The sequence below is a fragment of the Pteropus medius genome, unplaced genomic scaffold (assembly GCF_902729225.1).
Source record: "Pteropus medius unplaced genomic scaffold, Ma_sr-lr_union100, whole genome shotgun sequence".
Taxonomy (NCBI): Eukaryota; Metazoa; Chordata; class Mammalia; order Chiroptera; family Pteropodidae; genus Pteropus; species Pteropus medius.
The window spans coordinates 1,043,468-1,065,739 of NW_024349224.1; the positions used below are offsets into that span (position 1 = coordinate 1,043,468).

Consider the following 22,272-nt stretch of genomic DNA (forward strand, 5'->3'; position numbering starts at 1 on the left):
CTCGTTGATGATGCTTTTTGGGTTCCAATTTTTTCCCCAAGGTGTCCCATCTCTTTTTCCGTCTAGTTCTGTCTTCACGTCTTTGAACTTGAATTCTACCGAGCTCCTGTTTCTACTAACTGGCTGACCTGAGTCTGTCGTGTGTCTTCAGTGGGTCACCTGCCCGTGGCAGCACCCAGCCATTTGTGCCGATCTCAGCATCGCTGTTTTCTCCGTATCGCTCAGGCTCTGGACGGGTCCGTCATCCAGTGTGCGCCCTCGTGACCCGGTGGCAGTGGGCCACACTTCCCTAGCTGCCCCTCGTGAATCAAGGTCACGGCTCCAGCCTGTGGGCCCACGCAGCGGTGCAGACACCGAGGCCTCAGCCGCTTTGAGTCTGCGCGTGGCAGTCGACTGCCACTTTGAGTTTCTAATTCGTCTCTTGTCATTGTGATGTGTGTTTTCGTTTTCAAAGACAGCTGTGTATTTTACAATTCCGTGAATTACAGCTCACCTATCATAACAGCATGTGTTCGAAGCGGAGCAGCCTCTAAACAGCATTTTACAACCCAAACCTGAGTGGGGTCCCAGTCGGTCATTTCTTCTGTCTACATTTTTAAATAGTTGATGTCGCTAAGGCACGTAAGTCTTAATTGTGCTTTTTTTGGGGGGCGGGGAGGGCACATGGCTTTGTCATTATTATGGGGTGGTTGATTTATTATAATTTTTTTTTCGAGAGCCTACTATGCATCCAGCGGAGTGCTATGCACGTCACGAAGATGATTTCATTTAATCCCTGCCACACCTGATCTCTGCTTTATTTTCCAGGTGAGAACATGGAGACTGAGAAGGCAAGCCAGGGAGTAACAGACAGTGAGTGGAAGATGAATTAAGCCCTGGCTGGCCCCGTGGCTCCAGGTCGGGATTCTCACCGGTCCTGTCTCCCTGTCGACTCCCCCGTCCGCTCGGATGGCAAGTGTGCTCTGCTCTGTGCCCGGGGTTTTCCAGAGCTGGAGCTGGTCCACTGCCGTGAGCCTGCGAGAGCACCCGGGCAGAGCCTGGGACGAGTAAACTGGCAGAGGGGTCAGGAAACGCCTTTTGTCCCAGGGACACGTGTGCAGGTTAATTTGATGTCCCCGTCTCGGGCCTGGGGCACGCTGCTGCGGAGTTCAGTGCTGTGTTCGCACTGAATCGTAACGAGGTTGGTCTGATTCTCAGCAAATGTTGACTGAGGTCCCACAGGGGTTCTTTGGAGCCCAATGAGAGGGGGCGACATCACCAGTAACGGGGTTCGTGCCCCCGATTCCTCAGGCGGGGGTCCTGCAGGTTTATCTGGAGCCGGGGCTGGTGGCTTCCTTGCACAGCGGTGGGACCGCTCACCACGGAGGGGAGATCGTGTGCCCTGAGCTCTCTGGCACATGCGTGCTCACTGAGAGCCTCACCTTGATGCCTGGACGTCGGGGCTGGCTGGGAGCAACCCCCCACCCCACTTCACACAGCAGGAAGCCAAAGGCACAGAGCTGGCCACTGCCAGGCCTCCGTGTCACTGATGTCTTGGTCGGTGGCTCTTCTGACTGTCCTGAGCAGAGAGCTTGAGTATGAGAGGATCCTCAGCCTGGGGGCCAGCCTGTCTTCACGGAGGGGACAGCGTGCTGGGCTTCAGATGTCAGGGCTGCAACCGGAAGTCTAGCACCCCCAGACCTGGATGGGGGTGCGGATGAAAGGAGGCCCATCAAGGCCGTGGGGGCGCTGCTCAGCTTCAGGGGAAGGCTGGAAACACAGTCCCACTTTGGGGCCACGGCAAGTTTCGAGGTTACCTGAAGCGTGGTCCTTATAATCCAGTACAGAGAGCAAAGAACGTCCTTGGCTGAATGGAACCTTTCCATTAGGGTAGGTGGGAGAGACATCCAGGTACCCAGATCTCAGGCAGTCAGGAGGAGCCTTGGGGACTCAGGGGCCCAAGACTGCTCAGGCTCCAGGTGGGAGCCTCTCAGGGCTCGTCCAAGGATGGCCTTGCTGGAGGACATCCTGGCCCAGCCGTACGTGGGGAGGCCCGGGCCGAGCCTGGGCCCCTTCCGGGCCCACGCTGGCGAAGCAGGCCCACGGCAGAGGTGCGGTGTGGGCTGGATCGATTTTAAAGTCAGACGGGCCTGGACGTTAACCTGCGCCGGCCACTTAAGTGGCTCTGTGACCTCGGGCGGGTTCCTTACCCTCTGTGAGTCTCGGCCTCCTCCACAGTAGGTCGGAGGCGATGTCAAAGATTAACTGAAATAATAGATGTGACAGTCTTAGCCTTGTGTCTGACACCGAGGAGGCGCTCGCCAATGCCAGCGGTGGGTGGCGTTGTGCCTGCTGTCGGCTCCTTGGCGTTTGTCTCATGGCGTGACTGTCACATCTTCCCTCCTGTCTGCCTGAGAGAGGGCATCATCTCTCTGTGCGTCCTGCCACCTCCTTGCTGAGGACATCTGGGGAGAGAGAATGTTCTTCAAACTGCACCTGGGGGCGTCTCCTTTGGTTTGGCCGATTTCCCTCCCGCTACGACAGAGCCGAGCTCTCTGCAGAAGCGCTCGTCCCCCAGGCAGGCCGACTGCTTGCGTTGTTTGCAGATGGCCTTTTTTCTTATTAGTTGGCGTTAGGAGATGTTTAAAGGAGGCGTGTCCTGGGACCTTGGGCAAACAGCCAACCAGCGGCCGTGACCTCACGTCTGCAGTGCCTTGTGCCTGCGAATGTGTGTAGCCATGAACAAGGCCTTTCGAAGGTCACGCCAGGAACTCACGTGGCGGAGGCTAAGGGTCGCGGGGTCCTCTGTGCGTGAGCATAACAAACGAAAGGCTCCCGAAATCGGAGAGACCGGGCCACAGGAGGTCGCCAGCCGCGGGTCAGCACTCCGGGGCAGGGAGCTGTGGCTGTGTCGAACAAGCCAGCTCGCTGGGACTTGACCCTGACCCCAGGAGACGATACGTTTCAGCGTGGACCCCTAGTGCTAGGTCGCGGGCCGTCCTTGACCAGGTGGGTGGCACCAGCGCAGATCTGGTTCCTTATGCTAAGACTGCTTCAAGACGTGGATGTGGGCCTTGGTGATGACCATGTGTCCCAGGAGGCGGCCGAGCACACTCATGCACGGCGACCGCTCCTCTTTAGGCTGTGTTCTCACGGGGGGGCAGCACGAACAAGGGTCAGCACAGCTAACGCAGGTCACGCAGATCCCGGGGTGCACACGAAGGAAACACGCAGGGCTCACGTGACAGAGAGTAATGGCAGTGCCTGGTTCGGACGAGGAAGTTAGGACAGGCCTTCGGAGCGGGTGACATTTTAGCTGAGACCTCTTTGACAGGGAAAGCTTGGGAAGAGAGTGCCAGGCAGCTAGAACAGCACATGCAAAGGTCCTGGGGTGGAACCGAGCTTGGAGATGTGTGGCCCAGAGAGACCGATGTGGCTGGGCGTGGAAGGAGAGGCGGGGTTGGGAGGTGGTGGGGGTCAGGCTGCAGCGGGCCTCGTAGGTCATGGCGGGAGAGTGGATTTTGTTCTCATCCCGGTAGAAATCCGTGGCTGGACTTGCCTTTACGTAAGCTCGCCGCTGCTGTGGGGACAGGGCAGGGCCGGGTGCACTTGGAACTTGGACAGTGGCCTCCGCCTCGTTGTGGCCGTCTCAGAAAGGGACAGGGTGACAGCAGTGCTCTTGGAGAGAAGAGACCCTTGTCTCCCTGTCCAGCAGCTCCTGTCCCCACCCGTCTCTTTCCTTACGGCCGTTACTCCTCTCCGGTCCTTCCCACCCCACAGTCACCGAGAATCTTCTCTAGGCCGGGTTCCAGCCTCGGGGACCCTGCCCGCGTGTGAGCCTCGGGACGCACCCTGCACGGCGGGCGCAGTGGACCGCTTCAGCTCGCCAGCTCTCCCGAGGTGCCGAGCACACTGGCGGAGGGCGACTTGCCAGGACCACGGTGCCGCAGCCCCGGTGACAGCCTCCTCCAGCAGGGATCGGGGTCTGGCTTCGTGTGGTCGTTTAATTCATTGGACACCAGTATCAGTTGTGCAGCTGCATGGTAATTAACTAATCACCGTGTCGCTCCTTCCCGCTTAAACAACCTGTTAGTTCTTGTCCGCAAGGCTGTGGGTGTCTTCTGCCAACCCCCCCAAATTTCTCTCTCTCTCTCTCTCTGCTCTTGACTTATAATCAAATACGAAATTCATGCATTTTTTAATAAGTCCTCGGCTGTTTTTTGCCACTGAAAAATTCATGGTATTACGAAGTCCCTTTAAATAATGTTTATTCATTAGACATTCCTCATCGCGGTGTTGGATGTGGTCTGCTCGCCTTGGAGAGGGTGGGGGCCGGGCTGGGGCCATCTCGGGTGACAGAGGAGGTCCCCCTGGGAGGCACGGCCATTTCCTGGCCCTGGCGGCAGTTGGGTAAATAGCGTTTTCCCCGCTCGGTGCTTCCCCGGGGCCAGCCTCTGTCACGAACTGCTTCTCCAAGCTTTTGTCACTTGCCACCGTGCTCGGGCCTGTGCTGTGCCTTGCCCTGGCGGCGGTGACTTCCCCCACTTGGGCCTGACTGTGAGCCAGATGTCTGGGCCGAGTGTAAAAGCCGCTTCCTCCAAGAAGCCCTCCTCACCCGCCGTCTTCCTGTCCAGACCCTTGTCTTCTCCCCGTGGGGCACGTGTTGTTGTAGCGCCTTCCGCTCTCACCCGCAAATCCGTACTTGAACCCCGCGCTGGCGTCCAGGCCGTGGAGCCTCCAGACCCTCTGCCGGGCTGCGGGGGGTGGGGCGCGGCCAACGCACTGATGACTTGCAGGACACGATAAAAACCCAGTTTCTGCCACCAGGGTTCAGAGCCACCCAGTGCCCCTACCGTGTCTGGAGGGACAGGAAAGGCAGAGCCCCCGGCAGGGAGCCCCCGTCTGTGGAACTGTGTCTTGGGCTGAGCCTGGGCTGACTATAACGGCTGCCCGCCCCGTGCCCTCCACTCCTCCACGCGGTGTCTGGGGCCGAGGTCAGGTCCTCCTGCCGTCCAGCCTGGAGTCTTCACTCACCAAAGGTGCTCACCACCTGTGCCCAGCTCGGAGGAGAGGGACACAGAGCCTGTCCCCACGGAGCTCCCGGGTCACAGGGAGCGGTGGGCAGGTGGGTGCCATGTGGGGCAGAGAGGCAGAGAGGGCTGTGGGCAGAGTGGCCACTGCTCCCGTGGGGATATGACAGGAGCTTTTGGGGGTGGCATGGAGCTAGCCGGGAAGCAAAGACGTTAGAGGAAGTGGAAGCCCACTGGCTGGCTGCCGCTGCCGCCAACACCCTGAGGGCCTCAAGCGAGGCCCCGCCCACCCCTGGGCCAAGACTTTCTCCCAGGGTCACAGGAATAACGAATCGCCTTGTCCAACCACCCAGAACCATGATGAGGCCGACATTAAAGACGAGAGGCGAGAGTTTTGCCAGCGGTGAAGCACCTGTAAGTGTGCGCGACGGAGCCAGGCTGGTGACGTGGCTGTGGCTGGTACGTTCCCTGCTTGTCTACAAACTGGGTGATTGCCTACGTTTGGGCTCCGAAGGGACCAAAGTCATGTATTTTTGTCTGACTTGACAAGAGGCAAAGTGACCTCTAGTCCTGAATGCAAATTTGGGCGCTTGAGTGACATGTTCCAATGCCACCAAGCAGATTTGCACAGAATGTGCCGTGTCGAAAGGGGGTCTCCAGGCACAGCCTGGTCTCGGGCGGACACCTACGTAAGACAGAATGCCTTGATGACATACAGTCAGCTTTAGCAGTGTCCCTGGGGGTGCTGGGGTGACAGTTACAGGCTGTTTATGGTGACACCTCCAGGCGAGCAGGCATACATCACTGGCACTTAATTTGCAAGCAACGTGCCCGCTGTAACGGGTGTAAACTCAGCTCCTAGAAGGGCTACGTGAGCGGAAGTTCTGATCGGAGATGCGATGAGGCACTAAACAACCGTGCCGCCCGCCACGGAGAAGGAAAAAAAACACGCAAAACAGATTTTATGAGTGGGAATAGGAAGGAACCGAGATGCTGCCGTAATTCTTACAGAAAGATGTCGAGTTCAGTTAATGACAAGAGACGTTTGCTGCCGGCGAGTGCTGACATGAATATGCATCCGGAGTCACCCGCCCCCCGTCCGCAGCCGCCAGCGTCGCGTGATTCCCCGCACGTGGAGTTCTGGCAAGCGCAGGGGCTCGCCCGGCGCGCGGGCCGTGTGTAGACAGTCTGAACGGCTCAGGAAACGGCACTGGCCTCTGTGGGCCTCGCTGACTTTTTGACCTCTGTGCCAGGGTGGACGTGGACGTTTGGGGTGGTGGCAGCCACACTGCTGGTGGCACTCCCATGACCCCACTCTTCCAGCCGGGCTGAGCGACCTGGAAGAGTGGGGTTCACTCTGCCCGCTCCTTCCTGGGGGTGGCGCGTGCCGCCTCCATGCGGCCCCCAGGCCCCGCTGGCTCCGACGTGCTGTGCTGACCCACGGCATGTCACTCTCCCAGCCCCCGCCCCGTCTGCCTTGCCGTCTGACGCCCCCCCTGGAGCGGACCCTGCCTCTCCTCCCCAGTGCTCTCTTCCCACGTGTTTCAGGGTTCCGACCGCACCGGGGCCCGGGGTGGGCACACGGCCCGGGTCTGGCGAGTCAGGGCACTGCTGCCCTTGGTCGCAGGGGCGGGCCCAGGCGGCATGCCAGCGGAGGTGGGCGGGGGCAGCCTGCCTCCTGCCGGGCGTCCCCAGAAGCAGACTGGATGCCGGGACGCGGGCCTCGCAATGCCGGCAGCTGGCTTTGGGTTTGCTTCAGGACGTGTGTGTAAGGAAGGGGCGCATGAGCCAGGGAGGGGACAGAGGCCAGCGAGCAGGGCGCCACCGTGGGTGACCGGGGCCCGGGGGACTGCAGCTCTGGGGGATGCCGGGGACACGCCACAGAGTCGTTGTGCCCGAGGGGCAGGGAGCTGCTCCTGGGGAGCCAGCCCTGGGCCCTCTGCGCGTCACGCTCTGAGCACTGGCTGAGCACAGCCCCATGGCCGGAGACCGCCTCCGGGCCGAGGCGCAGGGGCAGCACTGCGGGGCGGTGGAGCCGGCGGGGGTGCGGGCCCTGGGGGTCCTGGCCTCACAGTCCCTCACAGTCCCCTCCCACTGCCCCGCCCCCACTCAGCCCGCTGCCCGTGGCGCCCGTGCCGCCTGCCTGTCCTCGTCCCCACGGCGCTGCCGCCCGCCCTCCTGTTCTCTTTTCGGGGTACACATTGGGGTCTAAGTTAGGGTCTCTTTGAACTGTTTGTGTAAGGAGCAGCTCTTTTTTTTTAGGCAAGGTGACCCTTAGTTGACCTCACAGATTGCAAGGAACTTGTCAGCTTACGATCCTTTATTTTTTTATTTTTACGACTACAGCACCTGGTCTTCCTAGGTGGCCTCCCATCCGAGTACTAGCCAGGCCCGACCCTGCTTAGCTTCCGGCTCAGACACCGGGCGTGTTCAGGGTGGCGTGGCCGCAGACCTGGGCAGTTCTCACACCGAGCGCGTGGGGTTCTGTCCCATAGCAGCCAGCCTTCCAGCTCTGCGGACACCAGTGGGGTGTCCTGCACGTCCGCTCAAGGCCAAGGCTCAGTCCAGGCGTCAGCGTGCACCCCGCCCGATGGCCTCACTTCAGACACTGGTCACAGGTCCTGGGCCATCACTCTTCTGGGCTATAACTCAGGGGTTCCCACGCCCCCCAGCTTGGGTTTGAAGATTTGCTAGAGCGACTCATAGCACTCAGGGAGCTATTATCAAGGAGCAGCCAGGTGCGAGGGGGCCGGCAGGGTGTGGGGGAGGGGCCCGGAGCGTGCAAGGCCTCTGAGCTGTGAGCTCCAGACCTAGAAGCTCTCCACACTCCCCTTCTTGAGGGGTTTTATGGAGGTTCCACGATGTAGATGTGGCCGATGACCATGAACTTGGTCTCCAGCCTCTTCTCAGAGGAAGAGGCAGAAATTCCCAGCTCCCTACCCACAGCTTGGTCTTTCTTGAACATATCACCCATCCTGTAGCTCTCTAGGGCCACCGGGCATCTGATTAGCTCGCAGACGACACTCTTGTCACTCACCGGAGCCCAAGACTTAGGGGTCGTGGGCCTGCAACCAGGGACAAAGATGAGAATCTCCCTCGTGGGGGTGTCACACCCTCCTTCTCTGCCAAGTCAAGTTCTAGTCTGTTTCTCACTAGAGTGGCCTCTGTCCCTGTCCCATGGTGCTGAGAAGTGGAGCTCCAGATGGGGAGTGGGGTGGGGACTCCCCTGGAGCCTCCTGGGATTGGTGGCCTTCAGCACAGCTGCACTGAGGACTCCGCCCCCTCCACAGGTGGCTCCGTGTCTGTGTCATGCTCTCTAGAGCTGGGGGTGGGGGAGAGAAGGGGGAGGGGTGTTGTTCTATTTTGTGCAACATTGTACCCTAACTCTAGAAAACATAGTGCTACCTGCCCCAAACCAAACACCCATGACGATATCCCTCACATCTCGGGTTTTTGCTAAAGATGAAAAATGTTACTTCTCTCATCTGTTTGTGAAATTGTTTCTGAAATGCCATCATCAAGACCAAAATGCACCAAGCGGCCGTTAGAAAAGCAAATAATACTCGCTCCTCATTTGCCTGAAACCGGCATGCGACCCGCAGTCTGCGAAGATCATCCAGTCGGTCCCCTGAGTCCTGTGTGCATTTGAGAAATTAATTATGACTCTGATAAGCGTCATGAAAGTGATGCACGCGGCCATCGGTTGGCTGCATCTCTGCAGGCTGCAGCCACCGAGGCTGTGACTGGCTCTGTGCGTGTCGGCCGGGGTGGCGGGAGCAGGAACAGGGTGGGCCTGGGAGGGAGGCTCTGGGGATCCAGGCTCGGCCTCCCGAGAGCACAAGTGAGCAACGGGCAGAGGTGAGCATGGGGCCTCGCGTAGCCGTGTGGCCTGAGCCTCGGCCTCCGCATCTGTAAAGCGGGCGCCATGACAGCACCCCCCTGGAAGAGCTGTCTGAGGGCTCAGGGGGTCCAGCGAGGAGCTCGGCAGAGCACTCGGCAGGGCCGCTGCTGTGGCCACTCCTGGTGGCAGCGACCGCTGGTCAGCCAGGACGGGGAGAATGGGGCCAGCGTGGGGCGCAGTCGGCCCCCAACCACGAAGACCCTCGTTGTTGCTGACTGTCTGGGCGGGACAGGCCCTTGCCACTTGCCGGGGACCCCCCGTTCATGCTGCCTTCAGCGGCTACCCCCCCAGCCCCAGCGGGGGTCGAGAGGGGCTCAGAGAGCAGGTGCTCTGCGTGGCCCGCGCCCCGCTCCGGGCATCTTGGGCTCCTCCACATCTGGCTGTCCTCCAGGAGGCCCCGACCTGGTCAGAGGACCTGCCGCGCTCGGCCCCTCCCCTCTGAGGCTCACAAGCGCGGGGCGGAGCTGTCACGGCTGAACGCCACGGGCCCGGCCGCGGCAGGCGGGGCAGTGCTTCCGTGTCCTCCATATCGGCCAATCCAGTCACAGAGGTCAAGGAAAGCCGGTCTGGAGCGGGCAGGGCAGTGGACATCCCCGGGAACCCAGGCGGCCAGGGAGGGGCGCGCCACCTCCCTCCCGCGGTGCCCCTGGCCCAGCGCTGGGCGTGCTGCAGGATGGCGGGTGGCCCCACTGTCCCCTCCCCAGCCTTCTCCCACCTGCCCCAGAAACGCAGCGCGTGACACACGTGCACGCGAGGGGAGGCAGGCGGGCAGCGCCGAGCGCCAGATGAGGGCTTACAGGGGTTTATCTGCCTTTTACTGTAATTGTGAGATGAGGAATTAAATGTTGACTGTTTTCGGGCGAGCCACGGGTAAAAATCCCATCAAACAGAAACGCCCCATTTCCTCGGAGTCGGTCTCTCCGGGAGGGTGGCCGCGGCTCCCACCCTCGGCCCTTCCCCAGGCAGAGCCCAGACTCCCCGGCAGTGGGCAGCGGGCCACGGTCTGAGGTCGGCGCTAGCCCACAGCCCCGTGCGTGCGACACTGCGCTGGCCTCAGAGGCTGGGGTCTGTCGGAGCTGGCCGCCGCCCGCTTTGCTCGGGGGAGTGGGCGCATGGCGTCTTCTGCAGGGAGGGAGTTATTTTTGACCCGAGGAGCCTAGTAAAAGGCCACCTAGTGAGCCGGTGCTTTGTAATTGGACTGCGTCCGTTCTAATCGGGTTGTGTGGTTTTGGTCTCCCCAACCCCCCGCACCTTTCTCTGGGGGCTGACGCCTGGGGCCGCTGGTGGCCACCCTGCCAGAGCGCAGGGCAAGCCTTCCGGAGACGGACGTCGGCTAAGGGAGATGACAAACGGCATCATCAGGCTTCGGCCTCTGGCTTTCCCGAAGCTGACACGAGCCCCTTTTATTTCCATAAGCCGATACAGCCCCGTTTCTGCTTCAGCCAGTTGGGTTAAGCTTCTGTCATTGGCCACCAAGCTACCCTGACTAGGTCAGGGAGCTTCCGTGAGCGCCTTACGTGAACGGAACCTCGGCCACACACCGCCTCGCATCCCGGCCCCTGGCGGCCAGTTCCGACCAATGGCTGCCCCTCTGACCGCAGTCGTGGCGACTTCCCCTGCAGCGCTGGCCGGCGCCTGGCCCGCGAGGACGCCACGGGCTGGGCTCGGAAGCAGCGCGCATCGTGCCGAAGGGGTCTCTTCCGTCTCTGCTCTGTCACTGAGGCAGCAGCCCCAGGACCACGGCTGCCACGAAAGATGAGTCTGCAGCTGTCATTAAATTATGCACGTGTCCGCTGCGGCTGGTTATGGCGTCTTCGGCAAATCAATTCTTCACGGCCTTTTAATCAGGAGCGTGTCAGCGAGAAGGAGCTTGCGGGAGGCCTCCAAGCAAACTCCAGGCACTGTTGACTCAGGAGTCGTGGGCGTCCCAGCTCAAGGATCCTGGGGCTGGGAGCCCCGGACCACGGGGGGCTGGGCACGTGGGACACAGCGTAGCTTCCAGGAAGATTAGCTCTGATGCCACCCTCCTTTCGAGGTTCCCCAGTGACACAGTGACACAGGAAGTGTGGCAGTCATTTGGAATAGCAGTGGCCGTGCTTTACACTCACAGATGCCATGTGAGCATTCACTGGGTGCCAGGCCCCGTGTGGCTGCCAGGGACACATGGTTCATGGCTGGGGACAGTGCAGGGCTGCAGTCCCCCAGCTCACAGACCAGGGCCTGCATGGAGGGAGACACGGCCACATGTGGAGGTCTCGGCCGCTCTGCCTAACCTAGCCGGTCCGTGTGGCAGTCCTCGCAAGTGGCCTCGGCTGTCCTGCAGGGTGTGTGCGTCCAGCACCACACACCCAGCAGGTGGCAGGGCTGGGACGAGCCAGGCAGCGTGGCCTCTGGAGCTTGTGGCCGTCCCGCTAGGCCATCTTGCCCTGCCTGCTAGGGCAGATGTGGACGGTGAGTGACACTCTGTGGACTGTGCACCGCCCGAGGCCGTGGAGCAGGAGGCCCCGGGGACAGACCACACCCAGGGATGGGGTGGGGAGGCGGGCTCGGGGAGAGCCCCAGACGCCATTTCTGCAGGACGCAGACCAGGCTCTCGGAGAGTGACCGCCACCGCCGTGGCTGGTGCAGCCCAGAGGCCACAGCGGGACACACTCCGAATTCCTGTCCACCGCTCTGCCCGTTCCTCATGGGGAAGACAGGGGCTCAGCAAACAAGTCGATGATGGAACCGAACCTCCAGGCGGTTCCCGCGTGATTTCCCGTGTGCGTGAGTCACGTGCAGCCAAACGGAAGAGTAATCAGGTTTGAAATATTCCTTTAATAATACGTTTGCCAGATCAAATATTAAAAATAAAAGTCGAGAGAGCAGTGTCGCCCCAGGGGTCTGGGTCCCGTAAATACCGCTTTATTGAGCCGTCTGCACCAGCTCAAGGGTGCAGGGTGTAGAACATGGCCGAGGTTCCGGACGGCCCGTTGGGACGAGGTGGGAGGTGCTGGGCTGCGGGCGTCACCTCGCCTCCCCGTGCCGTGCCCGTCGCACAGAGAGGGACCACCGGTTAACAGCCGGAGCCGGCCTGGCGTCCTCCCAAAGGACACAAGTTTGTTCATTCGTTTGGAGTAAGACCCTCGCGCTGGTGCCTAGGGCAGTGACCATGACAGCGCTCGCTTTCCCGAGACCTGCCCTGGGCAAAGCTCGCATCCGCCCTGCGGCGCCTCTCCAGGGTGAGAGGCAGGAGGGATGAGGCGCAGGCCCCAGGGGTCCCAGGGCTGTAAGAGGGTGGCCCCGTGGGGACCCGGGCCCCCCGCAGGCCCTGAGTGGTGTCCGAAGGGGTGGCCGGCTCCTGGCTCCGGGGTGAGGGTTCGCGAGGTGTGGGGGGCTACACTGGATCCGGGTCTCCGTGTAAGGCCGCGAGCATTTACCGGGGGGTTCGGGCTGCGCACCGCCAGGCGGGGAGGGCGGCTCAGCACTCCGGGGCCAGATGTCGCTCTTCCGTGAGACGCACGGCCTCGACTCAGGCTTTTCTCAGCCGTCGGCAGCTGCGAACGTGCTGAATCTTCGCAAGCGTGTTTAGGGTTTACGTCAGGGATCCAGGATCAGTCAGCTCTCAAGGATGCAGGTGCCGAGCCCGGGGCTGGTGGGCTGTGAGCCTCCCCTGTCGCACGTACGAAGAACCTGACTCCTGGGTTGGTTGCCTCTCGGCTTTATGACAGTTCTTTGCCAAAACGCTGACTTTGGAACGTGGGGCTCGGAAAAAAATGAAGAGATTGAATTTCGTCAAATCGCTATGTTATTTGCTCTTCAAAAGTCAAAGAAACGATTTGACTCGATGTTCAACATTTTAAAAAAGTGGTGATATTATACACGCATGTGAAGCACCTACTGTGTGCTAGGTAGCTTGCTAGGTACCTTAGTGACTTGAATTCCAAGATGACGCAGACCTGGGCCTTAACCAAATGAGTCACCTGGTGGGGTGGGTGGGCTGTTGCCATGGATACCTCCCAAGCTTTCCTGCCTTCGGTCTGGAGCCCTGCTGCAGGCACAAGGCCACCGAGCTTCCTGCTTCGTAACTGCTGTGTTTGCCTGTTACTCCGGAAACTCACCGTGTTCCTGTCTGTGTCCCCAGCCACCTTTCCTCCCAGCCCCCGGATCGAGAGCTGCAGGAGGCCAGACCGGACTAGGCAGAAGGCACCGATACCGTCAGAAGGCAAGACATCCTCCCGCGTCCTCTGCTCCCCCAAAAGTCACAGTGAACCAGTCGCAGGGCTGGACACTGCCCCTTACTGCCGTCCCTTTGCCTAGAGAAGCCTCTGGGGACGCCTAGCACCTCGTGCGGCTTGACGTGGGGAGTCTCGCCAGGCACGGGCACCGCGCTGCGGCTACGTGCAGCCCGCACGCTCCGAAGGCCTCCCTCCCGGAGTGTCCCAGCCCAGGCCTCTGCTGTGGCAGCAGGCCTGGCCTGCCCCTGCCCCGCCCTCTTTGCCGCTCATCATTTGCATATGCATCGTGCTCTGACCTTGAGCTTGAGGCCTTTCTCCAGCTGCAGGAGCCATGTGGGACAGGCTGGAGGTGCCCAAGAGCCACCTCCCACAGGAGCAGCCCCTAGCTGGGGCTCCAGCTTCTTTGCCCCTCCCGGGGACCGTCAGAGGCACCCAACAGGACGGGGCCCCAGTTGCCCATGGCAGCAGCCTGCTCACCGGTGCACCCTCTGTGGCTCCCCCCGCTTCCCCTCGCTCCATTTTCTGCGGTTCCTGGGGTCACCTCCTACCACGAGCGTCTTGCTCAGGAATCTTCGTTTCAAGCCCTGCCTCTGGGGAGCCCAGCCTAAGTGGCCAGTCCCATGAACTCGTAGCTCACCGATTTCTGCCCAGGACGCTCATCAAGCCCCGGACGTGCTGCGCGGGAATTGCACAGCATGTCTGATTGCTGCGGCTCGGGAAGGGCGTCACTCTTCAGGGACCGTGTCTGAGGACTCCTCCTCCAGGAAGCCCTCCTGCACAGGAAGTGGATTCCATTGCCCTCTGCCTATTGTCCCATGTGTCCCCAGACTAGGGTTATCTGGTCTGTTCTGTGCCGTGGTTGGGTAGATGTGACTCAGCCTTGCCACCATCCCGACCCCAGGCGTGGGGGTTCCTCGGCTCCTGGGACCCTGCCTGCCACTCAGGAGCAGAGGCCACCCCCTCAGAAGCCTGGAGGATCCATGTGGATAATAACACTGAGTCCAGTGGTCTGGGACCTTAGTGCAGGGGAGAGCAGGGCCTGGGATGAGCCGGAGGGCAAGCCCCACAAACCTGCCTGGCAGACAGAGCATCGGTGGGCTGGAGCTGGATCCAGCAAGGCCATATTCTGCACCTTGTGGGGGCGGAGGGTCTGTCTTTCTCACACAGCCCGCCTGGGATGCGGCCCACGGAAGGACACATCTACTTTCAGAGTAGGACTGTCACCAGAACCATCTGGAGGACTGTCACCAGAACCATCTGGAGGACTGTCACCAGAACCATCTGTTAGAGCTCGACCCCTGCTTAAAGCACTCGGATAGTAAACCTCACTTTGTGCTAAGTGAAGAGGTGGCCCCTTCTCTGCCTGGCCATTCCCTCGTAGTCATGACGAATGGAAAATCCCGGACAGGTACGTTTTAATAGGCGCACAGATGCACTCAGGTGAATTAGAGCACGTTTTTGAAAAAACTTTTCTCTTTTGCTCCATAAACCTAAGGGGGGCTCTAAAGGATAATGACGATCCACACCCAAGGGCGCACTAGGACACAGCGGGGTTCTCGAGCGGGCACGCGGTGCGCCGTCACGCTGGCCGCGGTGGCCGGCTCGGTTCATGGGACTCGGGTGAAAGTGTGTGCGCCGAGTGGACTGAAGGACCTCGGGGCATCTGTGTCCGGGCGGACCTCTAACCTGGCCTTGTCCCTCCCCAGCCCGGTCAGATGCGGGCAGAGCACACCACTGGCCCGTCGGGCTCGGGGGGACTCGTAAAGGACGCGGTTGATGGCCACAGAGGGAAGGGTGGTGGGGAGGCGGGTGCCGTCGACAGACTGAGGTGGCACGGCACAGCGGCCAACTGCCACCCGCCTGCCCATTCCTCGTCCGACCAGCTTCTTACGCTTTCTGTGGCTGGAGAAGGAATGTCCCACTGTGAGGGAAACATGCGCTGGCCTTTACGGAAAGTCCAGCATTTAGGAAATGGCCGAGCGCCCGGGGGAGGTCGTGTGGGAACAGCGGAGCGATGCAGAGATCCGTCTGTTGTGACCATGGTCCCCAACGGTCCCGGGGTTTCCCCGCACGGTCTGCTGGAGTCTCAGTTGGCCCCGGGTCACCCTTTGAAACAGGCACCGCTGCCCACACGTGAGGGGGACTGTTTGCCAGATGTGGCAAGTCGCGTACAGGACGGTAGTTAAATTTGCATTTTAGACGGACAAAATGATACGTAGTTTGCACAGCTTTTTGTATAAGTATGTCCTGTAAGGAAATTGTCTGCTGTTTATCTGAAACTCAGAGCGTCACTGGGCTTCCTGTGGTTCACTCGGAGAGTCTGGTCACGACAAAGCCACACAGCTTCCAGCCGGCGATGTCAGGACTTAAATCCACCTTGATACGGTCATTTTGGTGGTTTTATCCTAAAATTTTGCCCAATTCTTCGCCAAACTGCACCTCAGGGCGGCTTCTCGCATTCACACTGGGACCGTGGCATAAACATTGCCAGCGTGACGTGCTGCTGGGTTGAGCACAGGGACAATAAACAGACAAGGTCTCGGAGGCCAGCGTGGCGTACCGCTGCCAGGCCAGGCACCGTGCTGTCATCCAGGAGTTTGCTGGGGGCCCCCTGACCAGCGCGTATGCCACCAGCTGAGACGCTGGAGGCAGCGAGGTGTGCTGGCTTTGATGTGGGCTCGAGGCACCTGGGGACCGGTGTCCGCCGTGGTCTGTCGGCCGCCCTGTTTCTGGCCACCCTGCTTTGAGTCACCTCCCACCCACCATCCCGCGTGTCCCAGCCCAGTGCACAAACATTTACACTCTGTTCTCTTCCCTTCCGAGGCCCAGTGAGTAAACGGCACACGTCCGTCTGGAGCACAGACGCTATTTGTCTCTCTTTGTCATGTCCCTCCTCCTCTGGGTCCCAGAGCATCTGCGGAAGGTAGAATCGGTACTTACTGGTGGGGTCTGTGGAGCTTCCCTCACGTTCTCTCTGATCTGCGGCCCTTGCAGCTTAAGGGGTGACACCCCGCCGTTCGCGCTTCCAGCCAGTGAAACGGGAATCTTCTAAGAGCTGGGCGACTGTGTGTGTTTAAGGGCTGCGGTTAAGGAGCCGTCCTCCCGACTCCCCATGGCGGGCCCTGGCTTTGAAGTTTGCGACTCGGATCCTCAGCTCACAACATGTTTTGAAATCTGACATTTGGATGGCGCTTCATTTCAAAGCGGCGAATGGAGCAGGATCCCAGTTAATCCTCGCGCAGGCGACGTTCCAGATGGAGCAGCGGCCCGTGCCGACTCCGGGTGCAGCCGTCCGTCACATACCCACAGTGTCCCCAGCCCTGAGGATGGGGACTCTGATAGAGAAGGAGCAGCCCTTGGCCAGAGGAGCTCGGCGTCCGGAGGGGAGACGGACCAGCAAGGGGGGAACAGCCACACTTCATGGCACAACGTGAAACGAGGAGCAGAGGGCCAGGGGCTCAGGGTTCGAGAAGGGAGGGCGACGAGGTCGGAGGGCAGGGTGTGTGGCCAAGGGAGGCCATGGGGGAGGGGCCGAGTCCTGGGGGAGGCCGGTTCAGCCCTGGGGTGGGATGGAGCTGGCACGTCCCAGCTCAGAGCTCGGCTTTAGAGACGTTTCTCAGCGTCCGCCACCCAGACGCGTGGCTGGCGCATTCAAGCCCCATGGGCAGTGGGCAGGGGAGGGAACGGGAGGCCGGACGCCAGCCAGGGGCCAGCTCAGCCTTCGAGCAGCTGTTCTGCTCTCTGAAAACTGAGCTATCGGCCCGTTTCCTGCTCTCTGCAGCACGGCCTGTGAGTGGGTCTGAGGAGGACGCGGAGGCTGAGGGGGTCTGCTCCCCCATCCCCCAGGGGAAGGCGGAGACAGGGGGGACCCCTGTGACCCTGAGGAACGCACGGGATTCCACTCTCGGGCTGAGGAGTGAGGGAGGGGCGGGGCACCCAGATGGAAAGCGGCAGATCCGGCCGGGGGAGCTGCTCACTCAGCCCGCACCAGACGGGCACGGAGGGCCGCTGCGGGCTCGCGTGCGGGGACGTCTACACCCCGTCCAGTGCCCAGCGTGAGACGTGGCGTCTGTCCTTCCTCCACCCGGGAACCCACGGCAATCTCCCTCCCCCCTCCTCCCCCTTCTGTCCCGTCTCCTCCTCCGTCCCTCTCCCATTCACATATTCATTGAACATGGAATTAGTGTCCTCACGTGCCAGGTACTGGGAGGGGAGCCAGGGAAACAATATTGAACACAATCGATAAAAGCCTCTGCCTTCGTCAAACTTACCTTCCCGTCGGGGGAACCACGGGAAGTGAGTTGAGTGCGTGACACGCCCCGTCAGGCGACAGGAGCCTCGTGTTCTTGTAGAGGTGTCATCCACCCACCATGTCCCGAGCAAGGCAGGACGGCAGCGAGAAACGGGCCCCAGGCAAGGCGGGCTCGGCGGGTTCCTGCTGTGGACGGGGCGGTCTGGGCCTGAGGCCAAGGCTCCCGGTCTTCCTCCTGCCCTACCAGGAAAACCACTAAAAAATAAAGATGAAGCCCAAGCGTACACGTCCCAAGGCCGGTGCTAACCAGCGAACACGCAGCCACGCCACAGGGCCGCGAGGGCGAGTGGGCAGAGGGCTCCCGGCGCTGTCTGGACGCTGAGCCCAGGTGGGCGGTGGTCTACCGCCTTGCAGCCCCCCGTTGGGCGTCCCCTGACCCGGGGCTGCAGCCCGGTCCCTGGGAGGGGAGGCTGCAGCGTCTTTCTGGCCCACACCATGTTGCTTTGACTCTGCCATCAAAGCAATTCCGTTGGGAGGAGGGGTCACCCTCCTCCTGGGCACTGAGTTGATGAAACCCACACTCTCCTCGCTGGGGAAGCGTGGGAGGGAGAGAGATTCTGCCGAGACTCCCCGCAGCGTGGGCAGGCCCCGGCGCACGGAGAGAGGTCCCTCCCGCCCCCTCTCACGGGGGGCGGGGGCGGGGAGCCCTCACGGAGCACAGAGTGGCTCCTGTGTCTGAAGCTTTGTATTTTCCACACAGAGTGAGTTCTCAACACAAACCGACATGCCCGCACGGCCCCCAAGAGGCAGAATCTATTCCAATGTCTGCTGGAAGCTCCAAACGTCACGTTGACAACAATTTTCACCTTCTGCGAGGACTTTAGCACCTAACTGCCATGTAAGATGTAACTCCCCCTGGGGCTGGACTCAGCCTTGTCCCTGTCCCCACCCTGTGTTACCTAGAAAGGACTCGCACTGCATCTCAGTGGGGCAGGGGGACGCTGATTCCTGGGACCCTCTCCACCTCCACGGCCCTCCCTACAGGCCAAGACAACCAGACAGAGACGCGGGATCAGCCCGCCAACTGGTGACTTAAACCTGATTTCTCTTTGGTCCCTAACCCTGTAAACACGTCAGTCAGGAGATAGGTGCAGTTGCCCATTTGCTTCTTGTCACCGTGGTCATCAGGAGCAGAAGGTATCACCAAATGACTCACAGAGAAAGTCATCTGGGAGCTTGTGCCGGATGGGACCTGGGGCTGGTCAGGGGTATTATTGTGTGTGTGTGTGTGTGTGTGTGTGGAAATGGGGGGGCAGTCCGTGAAACTTAAAGTAACCACCTAAAAGAATTGATTGTGTTTTAGCATTTCGTTTGTTTATTTATATATTTATTTTAAGATGTGGCTTCCTTGTGGGCAGAACGACAGCATCGGAGGAGACCAGAGGTCTGCAGGTGTCGGCCCCGGGGACGGGCCCCCCCCAGGTGTCGGCCCCGGGGACGGGCCCCCCCCGCCCCCCGCCCCTGCAGTGTGAGAGAGAAAAGGACCCGTCACGCCCAGGTGTGTGAAGCTTAGTTTATGACGGGCTGACCTTTGATCCAAGATGACATTCTGGTGGAGAGTGAAATAGACAGCCGCTTACAAACCGCCTTCGATCAGCAAAGTGAAGGAAAGGAGCATCCGGTGCCACCATCACCTCCGTCCTGGCCCCGGCCGCGCCTGTCTCCAAAGCGAGTCTCGTCCGAGCACCTTGTTTTTCCTGCACGAACTCTGGTACTTTTGTGCATTTAAAAAAAAAGATGTGTTTTCTGGGGGATGTTTGCTCCCCGGCGGCATGCTTTGGTGTGGACCGGCGACTCAGGAGGTAATGCGAATGGGTCTTCAGGCCTGCACACCTCTAACGGTCTCTCGTCCTCTCTGCCCTCCTCGCCCCATTCCTGGACGATCTTGCTGCTCACCTGCAGAGACAGGCTGGCGACGCTGGCAGCTGACAAGGCCCGGGTCGCCGCGGCTCATGGCAGACAAGGTAAGCGCTTTCCAGCACGTCCGTTTGGGTGACTGAACAGTCTTCCTCTGTGAGTCTGCAGACTTGCCCTCTCTCTCTGCCGGCAAAAACGGTGACGCTAGGAGCCCTTATATAACATGTCTGGCCACCAGCGCCTCTCCTGAGGACACACGAGGTGTGACGGCAAGATCGGGTGGCTCCGCAGTCCGTACTCCACCTTCGGGTGCTGCTTCAGCTGCCAGGGAGGGCGGGAGAGGGGAGGCTGGGAGCACATTTAAGGGGCTTTCGTGCTCCTGCTGTGACTGGCCTTGGGCTGGCTGCGGCTGTGTCTCCAGCCGGGGAGCAGGATTCGGAGGGGACTCAGAGCTGCAGCAGCCCAGGGGAGGGGGCGGTCAGACGTCGTGGAAGGACCAGGACCTACGCAGCCCGAGTGCATCTCGAGTGCACAGAACGGCAGGAGCAGAACTCGGCGAGGGACTCGGGGACAATGCTTTGCTTGCGTCTGCCAGGAGCTGAGCGCGGGAGCTGGAGCTGGCTCGGGCTAGGACATTTTATTGGATCATGTTGACAGAGAGCCCATCGTCTGTGGTTTGGGGGCAGCTGGATCCAGACACTCGAAGAGTGTCACGGGGCCTCGCGCCCGTTCCGCTTTCCTTCCAGTCATCCTCACTCCCAGGCGGGTGCCCTCTGGGGAGATGCCTCTTCCTTTCCTGCGGTTCCAGGAGCCTGAGGACTGGAGCCCATCAGCTCTGAGGCCCCTGGGGCGTCTGTCCCCCGGGGATCGTGACCTTGGGGGTGCAGCACTGGAGCTGAGCAGTCCTGGCCACGTGCTTGCCGTGGGGAGCACAGGGGGCTCATCTCCCCTGGGTCAGTGTGGGGAAGGTGATTCCTCCCCAGAGAGCCGGTTCCTGGACGGGCCGGACTGCTGGGTCACTGCAGACCCATCGCTTCCTCGTAGCCTCGGGAAGGGGTGTGGAGGGGGTGCACTCATTGTAGGGAGGGGTGGGCGGAGAGGTGAGCAGGTGCCTGGAGGTGGGGTGGGGTCTGCAGGGGGCCTGAGGGCTGGGCGAGCTTGACGATGAATTCTGAGAGGCTCCCAGTTATCCGGCTGGTTCTTCCCTCCCCTTCTCTCTGCGAACGGACGATCTGCCCGCCAGAAGTACTGTCCCTTAACGAGTCCTCCCAGTGGTCTTCCAACGGCCACCGCCGGAGCCAGCTGCAGTGAAACCTCCCTCCCAAGGGAAATCTTCCTGTCCTGTGGCTTTCTAAGGCGGGCATTCAAACCGCCCTGGGGGAGGCCGGGGTCGGGGGCCCACACGTCCCTCCAGCCACCATCTCAGGCAGGTCTATGGTGCGCTTCCCCTGCCCTGTGGCCCCGGGCAGGCCCCCTGACCCCTGGAGCTTCGGTTTCCTCGTTGGGGAGTGAGGGTAGCCGCGATGCTAACTCGTAGGGCTGTGGTGACGACGGTCCAGGACACGTGTGCTCAACGCCAGTGTGTGGCCGGTGCTGGCAGGTGGCAGCCAAGCTCACCCTGCGCTGTTAGGGGCGTGGGTGGGGGGCTGTTCCTGCTGGGCGGTGTTTTGGCCAAGAGGAAGGGACGCTGCTGGCACCTGGGGCTCCCCTTTTGCCGGGCACTCTCGGTCGGGGACCCCATTGTCCAGCTCGCAGGCTCCGGAGTCCAGGGCGTGAGGGTCAGCATCCTCCGGCCCTCACTGCCTCCGGCCCAAGGAAGGAGCTGTCCACGGGGCCGACACAGCCGGCCTGGGCAGCCCGCCGGCGTGGACGCCACGTGCACACACCTGACAGAGCTGCTTTGCTATCGTGCCTGGACGCCGCCGTGAGCCCAGCTGAGTGACCCTGCTGTGCTGAGTTGCCAGAAAGGAACAGCACGTCTGCCGGGCCGCTGGCGGCGATGCCTCCCTCTCGGATTGGGTTTTCTGCCCGAACGTGAGGGCTGTGGCTCTGGGGCGGGCACCATGGAGACAGCGGGAGAGGCGGGCAGGCCCCAGGACTGCGTCTCACCAGGCACCAGTTGCGAGTGACGGAACTTTCCAGGGACCTGCATTGGCGCTGCGCGTGCATGTGCATCCACGCTGCCCAGGCCGTGGGGGTGACCCCCGCGCAGTTTCAAACTCACCGTTTCAGGGCCGCGCCCCCCGAGGTTGCGATTTCCTCTTCCTCTTCTCTGTCCCTGAGACGCTGGTGTTGACTGCGAGCTTCCCGTCAGGGGAGCAGAGCGGGGAAGGCCGGCGGGGAGGGGACAGCGGAGGAGGAAGCCGGTCACAGGTGTCACGCCTCATGCCCGGATCCAGCCTGGGGCGCTCGCTCCAGCCCCTCGGGACTGGGGCTCAGATCTGCGCCGCTATTTGCTGGGTGGACACTGGGCACCAGGTTGCCCGCTGTCCGGCGGGGGAGGCTCCTGACAAGGAGGTGCTGGCTGGGTCCGTGTCAGAAAGCTGTGCTGGGCCCAGAACAGGCACAAAGGTGGCGGGAAGTGACCCGTCTCACCTGGCTGGGAGGTCGGGATTGTGAAAAGCCTCCTGGAGGAGGTGATGTTTGAGGGGAGAGATGAGAAGGTGTCCTCCAGGGGGGCGGGGGGAGGGCAGCTCGAGCAAACGCCTGAGTGTCGCTGGGGCCCTGGGCAGCATGGAACGTGCGAGACTCAGGTCAGGGCGAAGGCGATGACAGACGAGATCAGATCCCGGAGGGTCTAGCACGGACCCCCAGGAGTTGAGGACCTGAGGGGGTCCACCGAGGAGAGGTGAGCAGAGCTGTGACGTGCGCAGGTTTGCACGTGTCTGGGGACCAGCCTGTGTCTCCCGGCCGGAGTGGAGCTTCTCGAGGACCTGAGCTGTAAGACTCGGGTCCACCAGACCCTGGCATGGGGGT

The 22,272-nt window shown here is 61.2% G+C and overlaps 1 pseudogene; it reads right to left on the reverse strand.

The window, feature by feature from the left end:
• Positions 1–7,346: 7,346 nt before the first annotated feature.
• On the reverse strand, positions 7,347–7,461 carry LOC120617418 (uncharacterized; annotated as a pseudogene).
• Positions 7,462–22,272: the final 14,811 nt, after the last annotated feature.